This window comes from Cannabis sativa, chromosome 7 (assembly GCF_029168945.1).
Source record: "Cannabis sativa cultivar Pink pepper isolate KNU-18-1 chromosome 7, ASM2916894v1, whole genome shotgun sequence".
In the NCBI taxonomy this organism is placed as follows: domain Eukaryota; kingdom Viridiplantae; phylum Streptophyta; class Magnoliopsida; order Rosales; family Cannabaceae; genus Cannabis; species Cannabis sativa.
Window position 1 is genome coordinate 55,891,026 of NC_083607.1, and position 24,413 is coordinate 55,915,438.

Sequence of the window (24,413 nt, forward strand, 5' to 3'; positions counted from 1 at the left end):
TATTTCCAAATGATATTTTCATTAGACCATTACGACAATTGATCAAAGCATTCGCAGTGGCAAGGAATGGTCTTCCAAGGATGATGGGAATTTTGGATTCCATGTTGACCACAGATTGAGTATCCAGAACAAGGAAGTCCACGGGATAATAGAATTTCTCAATTTGAACAAGAACATCCTCAACGATACCCCGAGGCTTTTTGATAGAGCGGTCAAGAAGTCGCAAAGACAACAGATGTTGGCTTCATTTCTCCAAGACCAAGTTGCGAGTACACAGAGTAAGGCATGAGATTCACACTCGCGCCAAGGTCAAGCAAAGCTTGGCTGACTTCATGAGTCCCAATTTGGCATGAAATGGTGGGACAACCAGGATCTTTGTATTTTGGCGGTGTCTTTTGTTCGATCACCGCACTCACTTGTTCAGTCAAGAAAGCAGTCTTCTTGACATGGTGCTTTCTCTTAGCAAAGGCACAAGTCCTCGATGATTTTGGCATAAGCTGGCACTAGTTTTATGATGTGAAGCAAAGGAAGATTAATCTTCACTTGTGTCAAGTGCTCAAGGAGTTCAACTCGGTTTTCGTGAATTTTCCCAATGTGTCTAAGAGCACGGGGAAATGGTACTTTTGCTTGACCATTTATCGGTAATCGTCGTGGGCAACTTTTGAATTTGAAGTAGTGGTTTTGATGGATGGATCTTCCAAAGCTTTACCACTTCTTGTTGTGATGGCGTTAACCCCTTTAACGATGGGATCATTAGAGGTGGAGATTTCAGCCATGTGTTGCCCTTGTGCATTAAATTGAGGAGGGAAGGAAGTCTGCCTTTCTCAGAAATAGCCAAGGATGCGGTCAATTTTGAAAATTGACTTTTTATTTCTTGGACATCTTCCTTTAATTGGCGATTGATTTTAGCTTGTTCCTCAATGAATGCATGAATAGTGCTTTCAAGGGAGTTCCCTTGTTGTTGAGCATTGTATTGAGGCGTAGGATATGCCTTTGGAGGTTGAGCTTGATGCTCATTTCTCCATTGTCCTCCAGATGTTTGAGCTTGGTTGGAGTTATCTCTCCAACTGAAATTCGGGTGGTTTCTCCAACCAGGGTTGTACGTATGGGAGAATGGCTTGTTATATTGCCCTAAGGCATTGCATTGCTCCTCATGAACCCCCTTCATTTCTTTGTAAACTAAGCAGTCCTTAGCTAAATGCCCATTTTCTCCACAAACGAAACAAGGTTCGAGTGGTCTGGATTGTGCTTGGGCAACCATGCACCCTTTTTGGCCATCTTTAGTCGTAAGGATTTCAATTTGCTTTTTCAAAGATTCGACTTGGGCCTTTAAGCTGTCCTCTTCCCGAAGTTGGTAAATCCCAGCTGGTCGATTTCTGTTGGTGCTTTCAGCAGAAGACTTGGACCGATCCATGTGTGAGATTTTTCAAGAAGCTCAATGAGAAACTCAAGAGCTTCTTCGGGTTCCTTTTGAAGGAACTCACCGTTGCACATCATTTCTACGAACTGGCGCTCACGACTTGTGAGGCCTTCATAGAAGTAGCTGACGATGCGCCAACTCTCGTACCCGTGGTGTGGACACTGACTTAAGAGATCTTTAAATCTCTCCCAGACTTGATAGAACGTTTCATTGTCTTTTTGGGAAAATGTTGAGATTTGTCTTTTCAAACTGTTGGTCTTATGGACAGGGAAATATTTAACAAAAAATGTTTTGGTCATTTCTTCCCATGTTCCGATAGACCTAGATCTCAAAGAATACAACCAACTTTTAGCTTTATCCTTCAAGGAGAAGGGAAAAAACTTTAAGCGTGCAGCATCATTGATGGTTGCTCGGTCATAAAAAGTGTCAACAACTTCCTCAAATTCCCTAATATGCACATATGGATTTTCATTTTCTATTCCATGAAAAGTTGGCAAAAGTTGAATAATGCCGGGTTTGACACCAAGACTTGGCATATTAGGTGGAAATATGAAGCATGATGGTATGGAAGTTTGGGTGGGGTGAAGGTAATCATTAAGTGTTCTCTGTTGTATTTCATTATTATTATTCATTGCGAAGGGATTACCGATTATCGTGTGAATGGGAGAAGGAGTAGTGGATGGATTGGACGAAGTTTCACTAGAAGTGGTTTCGTCAGAAGAAGAGTTACTCATCCACTCTTGTTTGCTTTTTTTTTTTTTTAAAAATATATTTAATTTTTTTGTTCAACTTGTTCCTGTGTTACTTTGGAGGTTTTTAGAATGGTCCTTCACAACTTACTAGAACTCCCCGGGTTACTGTGTAAGTGTGAAGGGTTCACTAACCTTTTCGACCAAAGACCTTTCTAAGCGAAAATGAGTTGCTTATTTTTGATAAAACAAGGTTGTTTTTGTTATAGTAAATAGCACAAAAATGTAATATTACAATGATTATCACAAAAATGTTCCCAGGCCAATTGGAAAGGTTGCCAAGGTACCGCTTCGTCCCAACCTTGCCTAGACAGAACCGAGGTTCCCAGGTAAGGTGGAGGGTACACTAACACAAACCTTATTTAAAAACCAATCTTTCTAGACAGAACAATCTTGGTTTGTGTCATATACAATATTACACCGTTGTACCAAATACTAAGCGTTTTATGAAGAAGTTTTTATAACTTACTTTTTTTTTTTGTATTTTATGATTTTTTAGAGGACTTAAATGCTATGAGTACTAAGAAAAAGACAAATAAAATACTAATGAAAAAAAAGAAACAATAACTAAAAGATAGTATAAACAATCACACTAAACAAAAATTAAAGTAAAAAAATAATAAAAAAAAAAAATAAAGGGAATAGACTTTTTTTTTTTTTTTTCAAGAAATCATTTCTGATAAGGAAGATCGGATAAAACCGCAACCTTAGAGCATACTTTGAATTCTTGGTAATTTTTTTTTTACAAATATTTACACAACATAAGACAATATTCACAAGAAAATAAAATGTAACAAAAAAAGTTACTAACCTCTTGATTGTAGATTTCAATAGCTTTCGAAAAATTACCTCCCCGGCAACGGCGCCAAAATTTGTTTAACGCCCAAATGTGACTTCCACTAGCGGTGGTTGTAGTATAGATCGGGCGGTCGATTCCACAGGAAGGTGATTATGGACAAAAGCGTTAGTAGAAAAATAAAAACAAAAGGTTAATAATAAGTGATAATAGTAACCAATGATTTTGTGATTTTTAATTTGATAATAAATATTAAAAGAAAGCAAATAGATGTGTAATCAATAGTAAAAGAGAGAAAGGCTTCAAGAATCATCCATATGCTTGTTTAGCTATTTTGTACCTTTGATTCACTAAGTTGACACAAATGATGGAACATTAAAGTTCATTATATTTTGAGTATACAAGTTCTTAAAAATAAAAGAAATAATTTAATCTTATGTAGAACCTAGAAATGACATTATACATCAAGCAATAATGCAATAAAAGATTAAATATAAAACTAAACATCAATATTATTTTTACTAAATAGTAACACATAGAAAGAGCATGACTAATCCTATATATTTTTAGTAAAAATAATGACAAAGAGATAGAGATGGAGATGGAGGTGATAGTGAAGGAAATGAACATTAATATTACTTTTATTAATTTTTAGACACATAGGGAGAGCATGACTAAACCTATATATCATTTAACAAAAAGTAAATAAAAATGAACATAAAAGATAGAAATGAGCAATACTACCATTACTATAATCACTAAATAAAAATATATAGAAAGAGCATGACTAAGTCTATATATATATTTGGTATAATAGCATAGATAGTATAGATGGAAGAAGAACATAAAAATAAAAGTGGAATATGAACTTGCATTACTCAAATAAACATTACAACAAAAAGTGAATCAAAGATACAAAATAACCTCACTTTGCATATGGAATCATCCCTAACCTTCCAAGGAAGATTAGGCCATTATGCTAATCATTCTCATAAAATTTCTAAAGAGAAAAGATGAGAAGAAAAGTTGAGAGAATTTTGCTATAGTTTTTCTACACTAAAAATTACTAAAATGAGCTCCTATTTATAGAGCCATAAAAGGACTAAAAATAAAAATAAAAATTTGGGATTATAAAATAAATATTAAAATTAAATTTGACATTTCAAATCAAAAATAAAATTAATATTATTTTTGTTATCATTGTGATTTTGACTTCTACTCTTTGGATGAAGGTTGAGTGTGGAAGAGGAAAATAGGGTTGATGATGACCTAGACTTATCATCATTGCATCACATGCTTTGGAAGAGACAAAATTGATGATGAGCTTCATGGGCTAGGCTTAACCTTTTTGGGTTGGGTTGCTTTGGACTTCAACAAAAATGCCATTTTTTTCTTCATTTCTTTTCAACTTTGCTCCTTCCTCTTTCTTTCAACAAAAATACACTTTAATTCCTACAAGAAAGACATAAATTGAATCAAAATCAAATATTTTCATTTATAAAATATATTACAATAATTTCATGAATATCAATTAAAACTCAATTTATTTTATCATTTAAAATAAATAAAAGTGTATTTTTAACCACTAATCAACATGCTTCCTAACAGGCTTTTCTTTTTCATAAATAAATAAATAAACTACTAAAGCAATAAAGGCTTACTGAACCGTGAAACGAGCTAACTGCTGATGATGATTGTACATGTCGTGACGATCTTCGGAAGACAACCTGGCGGCTCTGATACCAAATTGTAACACCCTAACTAACATAGGCGTATTACGTGATTTTAAAACATGTTGTGCAGCTCGTTGCTAATCAACGAGGTTTATGGAAAACATGATTAATTAAAATTTTTGCTTTTTAATTAAACTTATAAAATAATATTACAAAAGACTCGGGATCCCGATTATAAAATCATTTACAAAAGTTTACTGTTCATACAAAATAAATGTCGCCTAGCGACTAGTTACAAAAATCAGCCTTGCTGTCCCGAAGATCGTACGCTCCAGGCCTAACCGCCCCGACATGTACAACCTTCATAAGCTCGCTCACGGTCCATCAGCTTTAGCCTTGCCTTTACCTACACATAAACGTAGAACTGTGAGTCGACAGACTCAGTAAGAAAAGCATAATAATACTCATACATAAATCACGGTCATGATCAGACGCCCATACCCCTGATCATAACCCTAACTGCCGTGTCCAACACGATACTGAGTCCCACTACTGCCGTGTCCAACACGGTACTGAGTCACTACTGCCGTGTCCAACACGCATCGAGTTCGAACGTTCATAGGGACGGTACTATTGACACGTAATGTACTGATCGGCCGAACCGGTCATACTCCGCCGTCGGTCATACTCCACTCGTACCGACGTGTTACTATATCCACTGATCGGTCGAACCGGTCATACTCCGCCTTGGTCATACTCCACCGTACCGACGGGATACGTCAATAGTACGGAACCACCAACCAAGTGTCGACTGATCGGTCGAACCGGCCATACTCCGCCGTCGGTCATACTCCAGCCTGTACCGACGTGACAGGGTTGGATGGTTCGAAGCCAACATACATAACTAATGTAATCTAACAGGCTTCCTACATGCTCGCTAAACATGTAATCTACATATGCATACTGTTATACTAATCTTGCCTGGATTCCGTATTCAGGTGTGCTTGGCCAACCCGACCGGAACTTTAGCCGAGCGGATTACGGACATGTGCTCCTAAACCATAAAAAATCACAACACTATAAGTGACACGCTAAATCACCTCCCGGGGACTTAAACTAGGAACTAAAAGTTTCCCTATCGATAAAAAGCATGGCAATACCCCCTAAAACATAAAATCGAGAAAATCTAGGGTTTCAGAATTTTCCCCAACCGGCAGACCGGTTGCCCAACCGGAATTCCGGTTCTGGGAAAATTCAAAACCCCATCCGAAATTCCGGATGCACAATCGGAATTCCGGTTCCTCGCAGGCAGCAAACATAAAAATTCATATCTTGCACAAATCGACCCCAAATCACATGAAACCTTCCAGACCTGTTCTATACAACCCCTAGAACATTTCTAAAGCAACAAAACCACCCAGATTGCACCCAATCAAAAATCACCATTAGAGCTCAAGCTTTGAGTTCTAAACTCAAACTTGAGCAAACCTAGCTAGCATGCAATCAAACTAGCTTGAATCTTCTTAAACAAGCATAACTAAGCCTCTTGAAACAATTAAAAACATCAACCATATCACAGCAACAGATTCAAAACATTTCCTTCAAAAATCACATTTTTGAGCTAAAAATTCCAAACTTGAAACAAAGTACTTTACATGCATTTCTAACAGCTTAATTAACTTCAAATTAACATGCTTACATCTCAGAAATTATCAATAAAACACAGCAGTAACAACAACTAAGAACTCATGCATGCATCATCATCTTTTCATCAAAATTCAACAATTTAAAGAAGGAAACAAGAGAAGCTAACCTAGCTTGAAATGAACCTTAAAGAGAGATGGATTCACAAGTAAAACTTCAAGGAAAAGGCCAGCTCCTAGCTGCTCCAAGGTGGCCGAAAGTGAGAGGAAAGAAAGAGAGAGTTTTGTTTTGAAATTTTCTCTATTTTTCTAAGTGTAGAAAATGATGCTTTGAAAAGTAGATTGAAGTAAAAAGGATTCATTTCAGCCAACAACAATTAAAATAAACATTTATTTTTCAATTAACAAATTCACTAAAAGACAAAATACTAATGGGGCAAAAAGACCATTTTGCCCCTCCACACTAAAACCACATAAATCACACTAAAGGGGTATTTTTGGGAAATTCTAAATTCCCGGCCATTCCCGACATTCCCAATGTCTAATAACCGTCCCAAACTACTAACATACTAAGTTGTGATTTCTACTGAGCCAAACACCGGGTTCCAAAATACCGAGCACCCGAATGCAAAATTATGCAAACTACTACATGACATAAAAATGCATCTCTGAATTCAATAAATAACCGTATAATAAATTATTTAAATAGCTATAAATAATTTCATAATTAATCATGATTAACTGCTAATTTCCAAATTAAACTAAGCGGGCTTTACAACTATCCCCCCTTAAAAGGATTTCGTCCCCGAAATCTAACCTGAATAACTCTGGATATTGAGCTCTCATATCTGACTCTAGCTCCCAGGTGGCTTCCTCCACCTTGCTGTTTCTCCAGAGAACCTTGACCAATGCTATGGTCTTATTTCGAAGGACTTTATCCTTTCTATCCAGGATCTGCACTGGCTGTTCTTCGTAAGTCATGTCTGGCTGCAATTCTAGGCTCTCATAACTGAGTATATGAGAGGGATCTGAAACGTATTTTCTCAACATCGAGACATGGAATACGTTGTGAACCGGTGATAAGGCTGGAGGCAATGCTAACCGATATGCCACTTGACCTATCTTCTCGAGAATCTCGAAAGGTCCTGTAAATCTAGGGCATAACTTGCCTCTTTTCCCGAAACGTTTAATCCCCTTCATCGGAGATACCCGTAAAAACACATGGTCCCCTACTTGGAACTCAACATCTCTGCATTTCGGATCCGCGTAACTCTTCTGTCTGCTCTGTGAGGCAAGCATTCTAGCTTTTATCTTCTCTATTGCCTCATTGGTCCGCTGCACTGACTCTGGACCTAGGTATTTCCTCTCCCCTGTCTCATCCCAGTGGATGGGAGATCTACACTTCCTACCGTATAACAGTTCATAGGAAGCCATCCCTATCGTACTCTGATAACTGTTGTTGTAAGAAAATTCTATCAACGGTAGATACTTATTCCATGAGCCTTCAAAGTCCATAACACAGGCTCTCAACATGTCCTCCAATATCTGAATTGTCCTTTCGGACTGACCATCTGTCTGAGGATGGAATGCTGTACTAAATTTCAGCTTTGTACCCATTGTGCGTTGCAAACTTTGCCAAAATTTGGAGGTGAACTTCGGATCCCTGTCCGAAACTATAGACTTCGGTACCCCGTGAAGTCTTACTATCTCTCTGACATACAACTCTGCCAACTGATCCACTGTAAATGTTGTTCTAACCGGCTGAAAATGAGGAGATTTCGTAAATCGATCCACCACTACCCAGATGGAATCAAATAAACCCGTGGTCCTAGGTAACCCGACCACAAAATCCATCGTGATATCCTCCCACTTCCATTCTGGTAGGGTTAGAGGCTGCAACAACCCTGCTGGTCTCTGATGTTCAGCCTTAATCTGCTGACAGGTGAGGCATCTCGATACGAATTCTACCAAATTCTTCTTCATACCGCTCCACCAGAAGTACGGTTTAAGATCTTGGTACATCTTAGTGGTGCCGGGATGCAGAGAATACGGGGTAGAATGAGCCTCCTCAAAGTTCTCATTCCTAAGTTCCACACTATTCGGAACACAAACCCTGGCTTTATACAAAAGCATCCCGCTGTCTGACACTGAAAAGTCTTTGGCTTGACCAGCCAACACCTCATCTCTGATCTTCACTAACTCTGGATCCGTCATCTGAGCGACTTTTATTCTTTCTAACAGGTCAGAATGCAGCGTTAAGTTGTGAAGCTGACCTACCACAAACTCAATGTTGGATCTAACCATATCCTCTGCTAGCTGAGGTGAGATCTGAACCATACTAGCTACTTGCCCGGGACCCTTTCTGCTCAGGGCATCGGCCACTACATTGGCCTTTTCGGGGTGATAGAGGATCTCACAGTCATAATCTTTCACTAATTCCAACCAACGCCTTTGTCTCATATTCAAATCCTTCTGAGTAAAGAAATACTTGAGACTTTTATGGTCGGTATAGATTTCACACTTTTCCCCGTAAAGGTAATGCCGCCAAATCTTCAATGCGAAAACTACCGCGGCCAACTCTAGGTCATGAGTCGGGTATCGCTGCTCATAATCCTTTAACTGACGGGAGGCATAAGCGATAACCCGATCAGCTTGCATCAACACACACCCCAAACCTTGTTTGGATGCGTCACAATAAACTACGAACTTCTCCTTGTCTGAAGGCAAAGCTAGCACTGGAGCGGTAATCAACCTCTGCTTTAGCTCCTGAAAACTAGCTTCGCACTTGTCTGACCAAATAAATCGCTGATTCTTCTTTGTAAGCTCGGTTAGGGGCATTGAAATTTTTGAAAACCCTTCCACGAACCTACGGTAGTACCCAGCTAAACCCAAGAAGCTTCTGATCTCTGTCAGTGTCTTCGGTCTCGGCCAATCCCTGACGGATTCGATCTTTTCGGGATCCACCTTGATCCCATCTTTGCTTACAATGTGCCATAGGAAGGACACCTGAGATAGCCAGAACTCACATTTCTTGAACTTTGGATAAAGCTTATGTTCTCGAAGCCGTTGCAGTACCACCTGAAGATGTTCTTCATGCTCCTCTTCTGATTGAGAGTACACGAGGGTGTCGTCGATAAACACAATCACACAGATATCGAGGAAATCCTTGAATACTCTATTCATCAAGTCCATGAATGCTGCAGGAGCATTGGTTAGTCCGAACGATATAACCAGAAATTCGTAATGTCCATACCTAGTGCGGAAAGCCGTCTTCGGAATGTCCTCCTCTCGGATTCTCAACTGATGATAACCCGAACGGAGATCAATCTTAGAAAAGACCGTCTTCCCCTGAAGCTGATCGAACAAATCATCGATCCTAGGTAATGGATATTTATTCTTCACCGTCAGCTTGTTCAATTCCCTGTAGTCGATGCACATCCTCATAGATCCATCCTTCTTCTTGACGAATAAAACCGGGGCTCCCCAGGGTGACACACTGGGCCGAATAAACCCTATGTCAAGCAACCCTTGGAGCTGAATCTTTAATTCCTTAAGTTCAGCTGGAGCCATTCTATACGGGGCTTTGGAATCCGGTTCCACCCCTGGTGCCAAGCCTATCACACAGTCAATCTCCCGCTGAGGTGGTAACCCTGAAGTTCTTCAGGAAAAACATCCAAAAATTCCCGAATCACCTTGATGTCCTCTGGCCGAATGGTATCTGGCCGAGTGGTGTCCACCACCACGGCCAGAAACCCTAAGCATCCGCCATGTAATAAATCTCTAGCTGACATGGCCGAAATCACCGGGATCCGGGATCCCTGAACTGAACCAACAAACACAAATGGTTCTTCACTTTCCGGTTGGAAGATCACCATCTTCCTTTTACAATTTATACTCGCCGAATATTTAGATAGGAATTCCATTCCTAAAATAATGTCGAACTCTACTAAACTCATCTCTATCAAGTCAGCACTTAACTCTCTACCATCTATCCTGATCGGCATAGACCTAATCCACCTATTGGAGATAACCAAGTCTCCGCTAGGTAATAGGGTTCCAAACCCTGATTCATAACTATCGTACGGTCTATCCAGTTACTAAAGATTCTGGCAACCACACAAAACAACCTTGACCCAAGCACTCACCCGGAGGATGCCTCTTACTAATGAGACACTCCAGTAGGAATAACGGGTCCCAACACTACCCTGGTGACTACCTTGATTATGGTTCCCTCGAAACCTCTTGTTCTGCCCTGAGCCACCAGATGCAGTGGATGATTTCCTCCTCTAGTCCATGGCCGAACCACTACCTCCCCTGCTGAAACCTGACGTAGGAGGGGTAGGAGCCCCGCCACATACTGGAGTCCTAACTGATTCCACATACATCTAACTGCGCCCTCAGCTCACAGTACTTTCTCCACCATCTCAGCATAGATGATCTTATCGTCGGTAGTGATCATAAGGTCATACTCGATCTTCGCATTAAGTCCATCCTGATATTTTTCTTTCTTACTGAAATCGGTTGGCACAAATCCCGAGGCTAACCTCGCCAACCGGTTAAACTGAGTAGTATACTCGGTCACGCTCATATTCTCACGCTGGGTCAGGTGAGCAAACTCTTTCCTCTTGGCGCTTCTGACCGCCTCATTATAGTACTTGGCGTTGAAGAGCGCCTGAAACCTTTCCCAGGTCATGGTGGTGACGTCGTGAATCTGAGACACCATGTCCCACTAGACCAGAGCGTCCTCTTGGAACTGGAAAGTGGCACACACCACTCTATCATTACCGGTGACACCCATGAAGTTCAAAATCTTGGTGATCACCGTCAGCCACTGTTCGGCCTTCATCACGTCTGGACCTCCCAAGAAAACCAGAGGTGCTTGCTTCCGGAACCGTTCATACAAAGGTTCCAATCTATTGGCGACCACCACTAATTCGGCCTGAGACACAGGGGCAGGTGCCGCTGGAACTACTGGCACCGGAACTGCAGGAGCACCCTGCTGCCTCAATCTCTGAATCTCATTATCTTGCTCCTCTATTCTGGCTTGCATTTCAGCAAACCCAACTTCCCAATTTTGGGCTTCCTGATTGACCTGGGCAGCCTGTGGCGAGTTGACATCACCCCAACCACGAGCCCTGCCGCTGGGACCTCTACCTCAGCCCATAACACTTGGGGGAAAAAATTGAGCTCCTTGACCTTGATCAGACCCGACTGAGATGCCCTGACTCCTAATATTTCGTCTGGCGTCCATCTAGTCTGAACCGCCTCGAAATCCCGAGTTGGCACTTCAGGTCACGATCATCGAGAGCTTACTAATGCCGCTTAATTTGGAAATTAAAATGAAACATGCGCCTATTCTACTATCAGGCTACTAACATGCTTCCTAACAGGCTTTTCTTTTTCATAAATAAATAAATAAACTACTAAAGCAATAAAGGCTTACTGAACCGTGAAACGAGCTAACTGCTGATGATGATTGTACATGTCGTGACAATCTTCGGAAGACAACCTGGCGGCTCTGATACCAAATTGTAACACCGTAACTAACATAGGCGTATTACGTGATTTTAAAACATGTTGTGCAGCTCGTTGTTAATCAACGAGGTTTATGGAAAACGTGATTAATTAAAATTTTTGCTTTTTAATTAAACTTATAAAATAATATTACAAAAGACTCGGGATCCCGATTATAAAATCATTTACAAAAGTTTACTGTTCATACAAAATAAATGTCGCCTAGCGACTAGTTTCAAAAATCAGCCTTGCTGTCCTGAAGATCGTACGCTCCACGCCTAACCACCCCGACATGTACAACCTTGATAAGCTCGCTCACGGTCCATCAGCTTTAGCCTTGCCTTTACCTACACATAAACGTAGAACTGTGAGTCGACAGACTCAGTAAGAAAAGCATAATAATACTCATACATAAATCCCGGTCATGATCAGACGCCCATACCCCTGATCATAACCCTAACTGCCGTGTCCAACACGATACTGAGTCCCACTAATCACCGTGTCCAACACCTGCATCGAGTCACTACCGCCGTGTCCAACACGCATCGAGTTCCGAACGTTCATAGGGACGGTACTATTGACACGTAACGACTGATCGGTCGAACCGGTCATACTCCGCCGTCGGTCATACTCCACTCGTACCGACGTGTTACTATATCCACTGATCGGTCGAACCGGTCATACTCCGCCGCTGGTCATACTCCAGCTCGTACCGACGGGATACGTCAATAGTACGGAACCACCAACCAAGTGTCACTGATCGGTCGAACCTGGTCATACTCCGCCATTGGTCATACTCCACTCGTACCGACGTGACAGGTTGGATGGTTCGAAGCCAACATACATAACTAATGTAATCTAACAAGCTTCCTACATGCTCGCTAAACATGTAATCTACATATGCATACCGTTATACTAATCTTACCCGAATTCCGAATTCAAAGTGTGCCGTCAACCCGACCGGAACTTTAGCCGAGCTTACGGACATGTGCTCCTAAACCATAAAACATCACAACACTATAAGTGACACGCTAAATCCCCTCCCGGGGACTTAAACTAGGAACTAAAAGTTTCCCTATCGATAAAAAGCATGGCAATACCCCTAAAACATAAAATCGAGAAAATCTAGGTTTCAGAATTTTCCCCAACCTAAGAGACTTTGCCCAACCGAATTCCGTTCGGGAAAATTCAAAACCCCATCCGAAATTCCGGATGCACAATCGGAATTCCGGTTCCTCGCAGGCAGCAAACATAAAAATTCATATCTTGCACAAATCGACCCCAAATCACATGAAACCTTCCAGACCTGTTCTATACAACCCCTAGAACATTTCTAAAGCAACAAAACCACCCAGATTGCACCCAATCAAAAATCACCATTAGAGCTCAAGCTTTGAGTTCTAAACTCAAACTTGAGCAAACCTAGCTAGCATGCAATCAAACTAGCTTGAATCTTCTTAAACAAGCATAACTAAGCCTCTTGAAACAATTAAAAACATCAACCATATCACAGCAACAGATTCAAAACATTTCCTTCAAAAATCACATTTTTGAGCTAAAAATTCCAAACTTGAAACAAAGTACTTTACATGCATTTCTAACAGCTTAATTAACTTCAAATTAACATGCTTACATCTCGTAAATTATCAATAAAACACAAAGAAGAATAACAACTAAGAACTCATGCATGCATCATCATCTTTTCATCAAAATTCAACAATTTAAAGAAGGAAACAAGAGAAGCTAACCTAGCTTGAAATGAACCTTAAAGAGAGATGGATTCACAAGTAAAACTTCAAGGAAAAGGCCAGCTCCTAGCTGCTCCAAGGTGGCCGAAAGTGAGAGGAAAGAAAGAGAGAGTTTTGTTTTGAAATTTTCTCTATTTTTCTAAGTGTAGAAAATGATGCTTTGAAAAGTAGATTGAAGTAAAAAGGATTCATTTCAGCCAACAACAATTAAAATAAACATTTATTTTTCAATTAACAAATTCACTAAAAGACAAAATACTAATGGGGCAAAAAGACCATTTTGCCCCTCCACACTAAAACCACATAAATCACACTAAAGGGGTATTTTTGGGAAATTCTAAATTCCCGGCCATTCCCGACATTCCCAATGTCTAATAACCGTCCCAAACTACTAACATACTAAGTTGTGATTTCTACTGAGCCAAACACCGGGTTCCAAAATACCGAGCACCCGAATGCAAAATTATGCAAACTACTACATGACATAAAAATGCATCTCTGAATTCAATAAATAACCGTATAATAAATTATTTAAATAGCTATAAATAATTTCATAATTAATCATGATTAACTGCTAATTTCCAAATTAAACTAAGCGGGCTTTACAACTATCCCCCCTTAAAAGGATTTCGTCCCCGAAATCTAACCTGAATAACTCTGGATATTGAGCTCTCATATCTGACTCTAGCTCCCAGGTGGCTTCCTCCACCTTGCTGTTTCTCCAGAGAACCTTGACCAATGCTATGGTCTTATTTCGAAGGACTTTATCCTTTCTATCCAGGATCTGCACTGGCTGTTCTTCGTAAGTCATGTCTGGCTGCAATTCTAGGCTCTCATAACTGAGTATATGAGAGGGATCTGAAACGTATTTTCTCAACATCGAGACATGGAATACGTTGTGAACTGGTGATAAGGCTGGAGGCAATGCTAACCGATATGCCACTTGACCTATCTTCTCGAGAATCTCGAAAGGTCCTGTAAATCTAGGGCATAACTTGCCTCTTTTCCCGAAACGTTTAATCCCCTTCATCGGAGATACCCGTAAAAACACATGGTCCCCTACTTGGAACTCAACATCTCTGCATTTCGGATCCGCGTAACTCTTCTGTCTGCTCTGTGAGGCAAGCATTCTAGCTTTTATCTTCTCTATTGCCTCATTGGTCCGCTGCACTGACTCTGGACCTAGGTATTTCCTCTCCCCTGTCTCATCCCAGTGGATGGGAGATCTACACTTCCTACCGTATAACAGTTCATAGGAAGCCATCCCTATCGTACTCTGATAACTGTTGTTGTAAGAAAATTCTATCAACGGTAGATACTTATTCCATGAGCCTTCAAAGTCCATAACACAGGCTCTCAACATGTCCTCCAATATCTGAATTGTCCTTTCGGACTGACCATCTGTCTGAGGATGGAATGCTGTACTAAATTTTAGCTTTGTACCCATTGTGCGTTGCAAACTTTGCCAAAATTTGGAGGTGAACTTCGGATCCCTGTCCGAAACTATAGACTTCGGTACCCCGTGAAGTCTTACTATCTCTCTGACATACAACTCTGCCAACTGATCCACTGTAAATGTTGTTCTAACCGGCTGAAAATGAGGAGATTTCGTAAATCGATCCACCACTACCCAGATGGAATCAAATAAACCCGTGGTCCTAGGTAACCCGACCACAAAATCCATCGTGATATCCTCCCACTTCCATTCTGGTAGGGTTAGAGGCTGCAACAACCCCGCTTGGTCTACGATGTTCGACTTAATCTGGCCGACGGGTGAGGCATCTCGATACGAATTCTACCAAATTCTTCTTCATACCGCTCCACCAGAAGTACGGTTTAAGATCTTGGTACATCTTAGTGGTGCCGGGATGCAGAGAATACGGGGTAGAATGAGCCTCCTCAAAGTTCTCATTCCTAAGTTCCACACTATTCGGAACACAAACCCTGGCTTTATACAAAAGCATCCCGCTGTCTGACACTGAAAAGTCTTTGGCTTGACCAGCCAACACCTCATCTTTGATCTTCACTAACTCTGGATCCGTCATCTGAGCGACTTTTATTCTTTCTAACAGGTCAGAATGCAGCGTTAAGTTGTGAAGCTGACCTACCACAAACTCAATGCTGGATCTAACCATATCCTCTGCTAGCTGAGGTGAGATCTGAACCATACTAGCTACTTGCCCGGGACCCTTTCTGCTCAGGGCATCGGCCACTACATTGGCCTTTTCGGGGTGATAGAGGATCTCACAGTCATAATCTTTCACTAATTCCCACCAACGCCTTTGTCTCATATTCAAATCCTTCTGAGTAAAGAAATACTTGAGACTTTTATGGTCGGTATAGATTTCACACTTTTCCCCGTAAAGGTAATGCCGCCAAATCTTCAATGCGAAAACCACCGCGGCCAACTCTAGGTCATGAGTCGGGTATCGCTGCTCATAATCCTTTAACTGACGGGAGGCATAAGCGATAACCCGATCGGCTTGCATCAACACACACCCCAAACCTTGTTTGGATGCGTCACAATAAACTACGAACTTCTCCTTGTCTGAAGGCAAAGCTAGCACTGGAGCGGTAATCAACCTCTGCTTTAGCTCCTGAAAACTAGCTTCGCACTTGTCTGACCAAATAAATCGCTGATTCTTCTTTGTAAGCTCGGTTAGGGGCATTGAAATTTTTGAAAACCCTTCCACGAACCTACGGTAGTACCCAGCTAAACCCAAGAAGCTTCTGATCTCTGTCAGTGTCTTCGGTCTCGGCCAATCCCTGACGGATTCGATCTTTTCGGGATCCACCTTGATCCCATCTTTGCTTACAATGTGCCATAGGAAGGACACCTGAGATAGCCAGAACTCACATTTCTTGAACTTTGGATAAAGCTTATGTTCTCGAAGCCGTTGCAGTACCACCTGAAGATGTTCTTCATGCTCCTCTTCTGATTGAGAGTACACGAGGGTGTCGTCGATAAACACAATCACACAGATATCGAGGAAATCCTTGAATACTCTATTCATCAAGTCCATGAATGCTGCAGGAGCATTGGTTAGTCCGAACGATATAACCAGAAATTCGTAATGTCCATACCTAGTGCGGAAAGCCGTCTTCGGAATGTCCTCCTCTCGGATTCTCAACTGATGATAACCCGAACGGAGATCAATCTTAGAAAAGACCGTCTTCCCCTGAAGCTGATCGAACAAATCATCGATCCTAGGTAATGGATATTTATTCTTCACCGTCAGCTTGTTCAATTCCCTGTAGTCGATGCACATCCTCATAGATCCATCCTTCTTCTTGACGAATAAAACCGGGGCTCCCCAGGGTGACACACTGGGCCGAATAAACCCTATGTCAAGCAACCCTTGGAGCTGAATCTTTAATTCCTTAAGTTCAGCTGGAGTTAGCTAACCGACAATTTCCATATAAAAAAACCATGCTTTACTGCAAAATTCAAAGAGAATAAAGAGGGCAAGAGCTTACTTTGAGTTAGCTATCAATTCACCTAGGTTCTTAACTGAATTTCTTGGCTAAAAGATGGAGGATTTTGGTCTAAATAAATCTTGGTTCTTGAGGTTTCTTAAGACCATGAGATTATAGGTTGAGGAGAGATAGTGTGGCTATGATTTTGTGTTTATCTTATTATTTATCTCTTAATTCATTAATAAAATGAGCATAATTTTTTTTTTACAGTAAAATCCACTAAATTAATTATTAACCAAATAAGGCTTAAGTGACAAAATTACCATAATACTCTTACTTCACCTTTAAGCAATCTTTAAACTTAGGGGTATAATGATCATAATTAATTACCCCACATAACCCTGATATTCTAATATCTATAAATCTTGCCCCACTAAATTTTAAATACTAAACCATATTAAAGTGACACTAATGGCTAAACCGTCAATTTTTTACTGTTACCGGACATAAAACATGAAAATATTAAAATTTATAAATAACATGCATGACACATATGGGTGTGCAGAAAGTCATCCATCCAATTACAACTGACCAATCTAATTCCAACCGATCTAATAGAATCGGATATCCAATCATAATTAGATCAGATCAGATGTAAATTTTGAAAATCTAATCGGATTGGTTCAGTTGTTGGATGGGACATTCGATCCAATAGATAATCAAATCAAACCGATCCAATTATCATCTAATTATATTTATATATTTTTTAATTACATTTATAATTTTATATATTTAATATATTTTATTTAAACAATATGTTTATTAATTTAATATATATTTAACACATTTGATTAAAGAAAAAAATATTAGATCTAAAATATTAATTCTCATCTTCCTAAACGCTAATAAAATTGTCAATGCTTATTGAATAAGTTTTATTTTTTAGCGGTTTTATTATGTGATCATGAGAATTAAGTTGGACTAAACTAATGTTTATTATGTATGTTGGATTATTAAGTTTTAAATTATTTTTTATATATATTTTAATGAAATTTAATATATTTATTGATTTAATATATATTTAACACATGAGATTAAAGAAAAAAAAACTTTAGATCTAAAATATTAATTCTCATCTTTCTAAACGCTAATAGATTATCAATGTGTACTGAATAAGTTTTATTTTTTAGCTGTTTTATTATGTGATCATGAGAATTAAGTTGGACTAAACTAATATTTATTATGTATGTTAGATTATTAGGTTTTAAATTATTTTTTATAAATATTTTAATGAAATCAACTTAAATGGTAGCTAAAATAGATTGGATGAATCCAATCCAATCTAATAGGAAAACCAATTAATGCATCTAATAGTTGGAACCGATCCAATCTAATACATCCATTGGATCAGATCAAATCGGATGACTCAATTTGATTAGATTGGATCGGATGATAAAATATAATATCTAATAAATAATTAAATTAGATCGGTTGGATCCAAATCCATTGGATGTGATCCAATGAACACCCCATTGACACACCTAGAATTCAATAAAATCCTCATAATTGAGAAATTATATCACTAATGCCTAAATTTGAGGACTTATTTTCTACTAATGCATAAATAATCACGAAATAGTAATTAAATTAATAACACAGTACTAATTTTCATGTCTAAATATGCGATCGTTACAAGTATACTTTCTTAATACGGGACTTAAAAAATGTGTTGGCTGAATTTTTAACCAACCGATGCAGATTCGTAATAAATGAGAAATTAAACTAAAATCATAATAAATGCTAATAAAGAACACCAAAATTTAAAGAGGTTTGACCCCAGGTGTTGGTAATAGCCTACTCCCCTTGTATTTTATTGATCGAAGTTGCAAAATCAAGAATAGGCTCTTGAATGCAAGAAGTAAAAATGGCAGAGTTTCTACTCTTTGGGTAAAAAAATTCAGAAAACTTCCCCAGGTCATGTATGACCCCTTATATAGGGGAAGGGTTGGTGCGTCTCTCTACCGGAGACACGTCCTTGTTGCAAAAATATCTCAACATTCTCCTTGATTTTCGAAGTTGGTTGAGGTCTGACTCTTAGGGGAATATCCCGCTATTTTCGTGGGGTTTTAACCACCTTTAAGCTTATGCGAGACTTGAATGATGGAAGAGTATTTGATGTGTTGGTCAAAGTGAGGATACTCCTTAAGATATAACGTTACCATTTGACCTACTTGGTCACGGGGTAGGTACTCACCTCGAGGTGGTAGCCCTGTGGCCTCTCTCTTTTGCTCCTCATGTAGTGCTTAATGATTAGCAGTATGTAGTCTTCATGCTGGGAAGACTTATGGTACAAACCATGTCATGTGTAGATGAAATGTGATACCTGGAAAATGAGAGTGTATGGGATAAGGGGTATACCCCTTAGACTAATCTATCACCCTTAAGTAGATGACTCACCTTTAAGGGAGTGGTGATTGTTTAACCCGCTATGGAGGTACTTGTCCATCCCTTTCAAGGGGGTTAGTCACTTTACTCACACTAAGGGGTGATTGCTAGCCTTACCCCTGGGGGTTTACTGCTTGACTTATCCCCACAGGGGTAGTTTCTCCATCTCCCACACACATATAATATACCCATAGAATGTTATTACTCACTTTCACTCCCATATACTCAAAATACCTCTTGGGGAATAATTGTTGGGATTTTATGCCTCAAATAAAACTCATTTCAATATAATCTTATTTGTTATCAATAGAAGATTATAAGTCATTTAAGTTTACATGTATTTTTCATGCTTATGGTTTAATATATAATTTTTATTAAATTCAGAAATATAGTTATTCACAAATATAGTGATATCAACACAGTGGAAGGTTATTGTGATTATATGCTTCAAAAGTTTATGTCTCATGATTCATTAATGCACTGGATTTACACTGATGTGATAATCAACGATAAAGCTTACTTACACCTTGGATAAGTGTTATGTCCTTCTAGGGCATTGGCAAAGTATGCTAGTATCAGATTATGGAGTATACATTGGACTGAGACCGATATCAATCTTGATAAATATATTATAATCTTATTGTTGTACCTTTCTAAGTTGGTTGATCTTAGATCAAAAGATCTTAATCCTGATATGGTTAGGTTCGATCTCAAGAGTGTTATTTATGTTCTTAGAGTTGTTCGTTAAAGCCTACCAATTGGTTCGGGTAACACATACATCTTGGGAACATGATAGTACAATTGAGTGGGAGCGCTAATCATAGTACGAAATCTATAGCTTTTATCTGGACATAGAAGTGAAATGATGATTTTCTTCGAGCTTGGCTTAATAGAGATAAATGGAAGAACTCTTATTTCAATAATTATATTAGTTTACTGAAATATCATTTATAGGAAACTAAGTGTTTTAAGGATAAAATTGTTGGGTTTTATGCCCTAAATAAAACTCATTTCAATATAATCAGATTTACTTATTAATATAGATCAGAAATAACATTTAATGTTGCATGGTTCACATGATTTATTTCATGATTATATGTACATAATGTATAAATTCATCTGAAACCCTTTTCACATACTTGATCCTGTTTATTGTGCCGTCAACACATTGGAAAGTAAACATGACTATGTGAATAAAGTTTCCTAGATTTATCAGACACAGGGTTTTACTGATATGATAATCTACAACAAGAGTTTACTTGCATTTGGAGAAGTGCTATGTTCTTTCCAGAGCATTGGTTAAAGTAAAGCTCAGGTTGGATGCATGGAGTATGCATCGGAAGGGACCGATATTGAACTTTGACTTAGATTTAATTAAACTTACCGTAAAATCTATTCAAGTCAATATCGCCTAGTTGATCCTAGATCAAATGATCTTAATCATGTTATGATTAGGCTCAATCTTGAAAGGCTATTCGTGTTCCTTGAATTGTTAGTTAAGCCTACCTTTTGGTCAGGGTGATACGTACATTTTGGGAACACGGTAGTGCAACTGAGTGGGAGCGCTATCATAAACATGGAATCTATAGCTTCTATCTGGCGAATAGTAAGCAAAGGATGATCTCCTTCGAGCTTGACCAAACGAACATAAATGGTGGAGTACTCATTTCACATAAGCTGAAATATCATTTATACGGGGTCAAGTGTTTTAAGGAATAAATACATTGTAGGGTGTAACGGTAATCTAATCCCTTTACAGTGTAGATCATTCATATAGAGGATCATTGATCACATTAGGATTATAACAATGGATAACTAATGATGTGTCTATATGGTGGAACATATAGAGCATTCTATATACTGAGAGTGCAATTCTAAGTTCTATGCGTGGATTCAACGAAGAATTAATAAGTTAGTGAATTTTAGTAATAAATTCTTGATCTACTTATTGGAAGCTCGGTTATATAGACCCATGGTCCCCCCACTAGTTGAGATAATATTGCTTGTAAGACTCATGTAATTGGTTTTGATTAATCAATTATAATTCTCAAATTAGACTATGTCTATTTGTGAATTTTTCACTAAGTAAGGGCGAAATTGTAAAGAAAGAGTTTATAGGGGCATATTTGTTAATTATGATACTTTGTATGGTTCAATTAATAAATATGATAAATGACAATATTATTTAATAATTATTTATAGTTATTAAATAGTTAGAATTGACATTTAAATGGTTGAATTAGAAAATTGGCATTTTTGAGAAAATCAGATGCAGAAAAGGTAAAACTGCAAAATTACAAAAAGTGAGGCCCAAATCCACTAGTATAGGGCCAGCCACTTTTGTAGGAAATTTAAACTGATATTTTCATTATTTTAATGCCAAATAATTCAAACCTAACCCTAGTGGAATGCTATAAATAGATTGTGAAGGCTTCAGGAAATTTACACTTAAATTTCTACACTTCTGATTCAGAAAAACTGAGCCTTCTCTCTCCCTATCTTTAGCTGACCACTCTCTCTCTTCTTCTTCAATATTTCGAAATCCTTAGTGATTAGAGTAGTGCCCACACACATCAAGCAATACCTCAATCATAGTGAGGAAGATCGTGAAGAAAGATCATCAGCAAAGGAGATTCAGCATCAAAGATTCAGAGAAAGAGATCCAGGTTCAGATATTGATAATGCTCTGCTACAGAAAGGAATCAATGGCTAGATATCTGAACGGAAGGAGTCATTATATTCCGCTGCACCCAATGTAAGGTTTCCTAAACTTTATATGTGTTTAATTTATCGTTTTAGAAAGTTCTTATTTAGGATGTTAATCAACATACTTGTGAGTAACTCTAAGATCCTGGTAAAATAATTTCCAACAAAAATACATCGAGAGATAGAACGGTAATTTTGTCCTTACTTGATGTAAATCATCTATAGAGGATCTTTAATTATTTGGATTAGAACGATAGATAATTCATAGTGTATCTATATCGTGGAACATATAGAGCGTTCTATATAATTAAGAGTACAATTTCGAATCTATAGTGGCGCAAAGAGGAATTAATAAGTTAGAGAATTTACTTGGTAAATTCTAAATCTGCTTATTGAAAGCTTGGTTATATAGGCCCATGGTCTCCACACTATGCTTGCAGACTCAGTTAATTGGTTTTAGTTAATTAATTATAATTCTAAAATTAAACTATGTCTTATTTATGAATTTTCACTAAGCAAGGGCTTGATTGTGAAGAAAAGAGATTTTAGCTTTTATTTGTTAATTAAGAGACTTTATTAAGTCTAATTAATAAATAAGTTAAATGATAAATTTATTTGATAATTAATTTTAATTATCAAATAAATAGTTTTGATATTTAAATGATTGAAGTTAGAAGATATGACATTTGTGAGAGAAACGATAAATTGTTGAATAAAATGACAAAAATCTAGCTAGTGGGGCCCATATTGTATGGCCAGCCACTTAAGAGAATTTTAGCCAATTTTTTTATCTTTTTTAATTCCATATAATTTAAATCTAACCCTAGGAAAAATCCTATTTAAGGAATAAGATGGCTCTCATTCTCATCCAACCTAACATTCTAGTTTCATTATTTGCCAAATAACTAGAAAACTTGAGAACCTCCTTCTATAGAATTCGAATCTCACTCTCGTTCTCTTCATATTTTCGAGCCTTATAGTGAAAGAGTACATGTCCACCCATAACAAGTCAAGTACTCAATCATAGTGTGTAAGACTGTGAAGAATCCAACACTTGAAGGAGAATCAGGCTCAGATCTTGATAATACTCAGCAACAGAAAGGAACAAGTGTTAGAGATCTGAGTGAGAGGAGACATATTATTCCGCTGCTACCAATGTAAGGTTTTTTTTTTTTTTAACTTTATATGTGTTTACATTCCAATGTTTTAGAGAATTCATATTTAAGGTGTTAATCAACATACATGTTAGAAAATTTAGATCTTGTTAAAATAATTCCCAATAATAATGACCTTAAATATTCCATATTAACTCAATCTTGGTATTCTCGTGCCATGTGTCATCATCCTTGCCATGTCACCCTCATCAAAATTTGGATAAATAATATATATAACTAATTATAATTTAGAGGTCATTCTTATTTATAATTGGCCCAAATTGAGACTTATTATTATTTTTTTTATAATAAATTAGAAGAAATTTTTGAATAAAGTATTCTTAAATATATGTTATAATGTATTTTTGATATTGATATTTGGCTATTTAGGATTTTGCCTCCAAACTATAACATATGTTTTATTGCGCCCTTGAATTTTTTAGTTCGTTAAAAATAGTTCCTGGACTATTTCTAGTGTTGTAAATTAGTCATCCTGTCAAGTTTTGTCAAAAGTGGTAAATAGAATGACGATATGGTTATTTAGACAATTGCCACATTAGCGCTACATATGTAATTACTTTGAAAAGAATAATTTTTTTCTTTTTTAATTTAATTTATGTAATTTTTTAATCATTAATTGATTTTTAGTTTAAATACAATCTTTGAAAAATACACAATTTTAGTTTAAATGTAATCTTGATATAGTATTTTTAAGGGATTATTTCACAAATACACAAAAATAACAAAAAAAATTACAAAAAATACGGTTGTACAAAATTTTAAACATTTTTATGATTTTTTTGTTTTTATTTACAAAAAATACGGTATTTTTATGTTGTACTCTTGTTAATTTATTGTTGATGTTTTGTTATTTGTATGTTATTTTTTGTTGTTGTTTTGATGTTATTTTCTTATTGTTTTCGTGTTATTTTTATAAAAAATCGTAAAAATGTAAAAAAAAAATAAAAAAATCTTAAAACGTAAAAATGTAATTTTTTTACAAAAAATTATATTTTATGTAATTATCCTTATTTTTAAATAAAGGTTCCACTATAATTTGATATTGATATTTGGCTATTTATAATTTTTGCTCCCGAACCATGATATATGCTTTATTGTGCCTTTAAAATCTTCAACTCGTTAAAAAT

The 24,413-nt window shown here is 37.6% G+C and overlaps 1 non-coding gene across 1 annotated transcript; it reads left to right on the forward strand.

The window, feature by feature from the left end:
• Positions 1-1,564: 1,564 nt before the first annotated feature.
• LOC115698421 (small nucleolar RNA R71) lies at positions 1,565-1,671 on the forward strand. The gene has a single exon (XR_004008168.1). It is a non-coding gene; the product is annotated as a small nucleolar RNA R71 (small nucleolar RNA).
• The last annotated feature ends 22,742 nt before the right edge of the window (positions 1,672-24,413 follow it).